This window comes from Arachis duranensis, chromosome 5 (assembly GCF_000817695.3).
Source record: "Arachis duranensis cultivar V14167 chromosome 5, aradu.V14167.gnm2.J7QH, whole genome shotgun sequence".
NCBI classification, from domain to species: domain Eukaryota; kingdom Viridiplantae; phylum Streptophyta; class Magnoliopsida; order Fabales; family Fabaceae; genus Arachis; species Arachis duranensis.
In genome coordinates this window covers 15,305,832-15,309,143 of record NC_029776.3, presented here as the reverse complement: position 1 = coordinate 15,309,143, position 3,312 = coordinate 15,305,832, and positions in this window count along the sequence as shown.

Sequence of the window (3,312 nt, the reverse complement as noted above, 5' to 3'; positions counted from 1 at the left end):
CACTGAAGGTTATAGGAACACTAAGGAGAAAGATTAACTCAAAAATCACATCATTGACAACTTCAAGAACCTGTACAACGAAGAGGTACATATCTCTTCTCTCCACCTAGATACATTGTCTCTTCCTAATTTGGATCCCTCTATTTGCATGAGTATGGAAGCAAAACCTACTTAATTGAAGATAAAAAAAGCTCTTTTCAGCATAGGGACACTCAAATCTTTGGGAGAAAATGGATTCCCAGCTACGCTTTTCAAGAACAACTGGGACCTTATGAAAGAAAAAGTTTGTGACTTCATTCAAAAATGCTAGATCCAGCTCAACTCCATTCAAAAAGTAAATGCTACCTTCATCACTCTCATTCCAAAAATTCAACATCCGAAACTTGTTTAACAATTCAGAGATATAGCCGTATATAATGTGAGGTACAAAATCCTATCGAAAATCCTAGTTCAAAGAATCAAACCATACCTCAATGATAGGATATTCACAGCAATCGAGTTTCTTTCCTAGCAGAAAGATTCAAGACAATATCCTCATATCAAAAGAAGTCATGCACTCCATGAAAAGGATTAGAGGAAGAAAAAGGTATTTGAAAATCAAAATTGATTTTAAAAAAGCTTACGATTGAATCAACTGGAACTTCATTCAAAAGAGAATGAAAGAGTTTGGATTGCCCAATAGACTTAACTACTTAATCATGGAGGGCGTGAAATCAGTAAACTAGAGTGTGCTTTGGAACGGAAACAAAATTGAGTCATTTAGCCCTTCGAAAGGGATAAGTCAAGAATATCCAATCTCTCCATATCTTTTTGTTATATGTATGGATAAACTTTCTTAATACATAGAACAAGAAGTCAACAAAGGAAATTGGAACCCCTTTACAGTTGGAAGAAATGCTATGAGAATCTCCCACTTGATGTTAGCAGACCATTTACTTCCTTTTATAGAAGGAACCTTTCAACAAATGGAGAAAATTAATAGCATTTTAGAGAATTTTTGCAAGGGAACGAGTATGAAAGTAAATTCCTCAAAATCTACTATTATTTTCTCCATGAATACTCCAGCTTCGACCAGAACCAATGTTGCTAACACATCGGGCTTCAAAGAAAACAATGCTTTAGGGAGGTACTTAGGGGCAATGCTAAATAACCATCGGAAAGGAAAAGAAGACTTCAAGACTATTTTAAAAATAGTTAAGGAAAAACTAAAAGGCTAGAAAAGTAAAGAATTATGCTAACACAATCAAATATAATCCTAAGAATTGATTTCGATATGAAACACGGAAGAATTCCTAAGTATATTTGCAATGACATTAAGAAGGCCCAAAGAAACTTTATTTGGGGAGATGATGATAATAAAAAGAGAATGCATACTATCAATTGGAAAACATTATGTAAACCCAAACATGAAAGGGGATTTGGGTTCCAAAACCTACAAACCATGAACGATGCTTTTCTTCTAAAAATTATATGGCAATTGAAATAAAACCCTGAAACCCTTTGGAAAAAGTTTTGTGAGAAATACTAGCATAATAACATTCAACGAGCAAAACCCAATTCAAAAAAGTCAGACTCTCACGTTTAAAAAGAATTTATCAAACTCTGGCCCGTATTCCAAAAGCATACTATCACCTTTGTGGGAGATGGTCTTACTACTAAGTTCTAGACTAACGCTTGGGTTGAAGGAGAAGAAAACCTAATCAGTCGATCAGAGATGAGATTGATATAGATAGCACTGTCTGGGAATGAACCAATGATAGAAATTAATGGGGTCAAGGGAAGCTGAAGAACTTCTTACTAGAGTCTATTAGATTGAAGACCATAGCACAACCTCCCCCTAACAGCGACAACGGCATTGACAGAGTGGCATGGAAACACACAGAAGATGGGGACTTCTCCATTTCGACAACTTGTATGGCGCTTGCTTCCTGGAGCGACCTTGTGGCTTCCAACTAGAGCTCCATGTGGAAATAGAAGAGGCCCCAAAAAGTGAAGACCCTTATGTGGCGATTGATGCACAACAAAATTTTTACAAATAAGAGGAGTCAAATTTTTGGTGGCGATGGAAAGTACCCCTTATGCAACGAACAAAGAGAAGACACCTTTCATGCAATGAGAAACTACCCTAAGGTTTTGATAATTTGGGGAAGTCAGGTGAACCCAAGTATGTTAAACTCCTTCTTCAGTGCAAATATTGAAGAATGGATTGACCTCAACATCAATAATTAAGTGAATTAGACATATACAATGGATTGAAAAGACATTTTCTTCATAGGTTGTTGAAAGATTTGGAATTAGAGAAATAGAGAAGTGAATGAACCAAGATATAAAAGACCTTCCCAAGCCCAAAATAAAATTCTAAAGAATGTGAAGGAGATTATAGAGGCCTTTGAGAGAAACAAGAGGCAGAATAGCTTTAATATGGAAACAGAGACTCATATAAGTTTGAATCCCTTATCTTTGAATTGGGTCAAATTGAATGTTGATGGTGCTATGTAAAGCAGCTGTAAGAAGGATGGTTGTGGAGGGGATCTAAGAAATGACAAAGAAAACTGGCTAGGAGAATTTTCAAATTACATTGGCAAATGCTCAGCTTTTAAACCTAGGTTGTAGGAGATAAAACAAAGACTACAAATAGCTTAGACCATGGGGCTAAAATGAGTTATAATAAAATGTGATTCAAAAGCTATTATATCTATTATTAACAACAGGGACTTGGTTAATCACCCAAATGCTCTTATTAGAAACATTTACCACTGGAGGTCAAGGAATTGGAAAACTTTTTTTTGTACATACTTATAGAGAAGATAATAGATGTGTAGATTGTCAGGAGTGTAAAAAAGTCTAGATTTAGAAGCTGGTCTTTATTTTTGGGACACTCCTCCTAAAAAGATAGTGCGCATTTTAGCTAGATCACACAGTCCAAATCAAAGCTCATTATTCTTATTCATGTCACCATGCATGTCCTGTTCTCGACATGCACATCGGCCTCGTTAGGGGTGGCAAGTGGGGAAGCCCGCCCCGCCCTGTCCCGCCAGAAGCCCGCCCCACCCCACCTAGTGAGGCGGTCCCAGAATCCTAACCCGTCCCGCTTAATGGTGGGCTGGCGGGCCGGTGGGCTGGCGAGCCAGCGGGCTAAGCCCACCAAATAACTTTTTTTTCTTTTTTTACTTTTAACTATTAAATAATATATAAAGGCATAAAAAATCTCTCCTATTTTTTATTTTTAACTATTATAATTTCTAAAAGTATAAACAAATTATAATTTTTATATTCACAAATATTAAAGTCTTTGTAATTATAAATATCTAA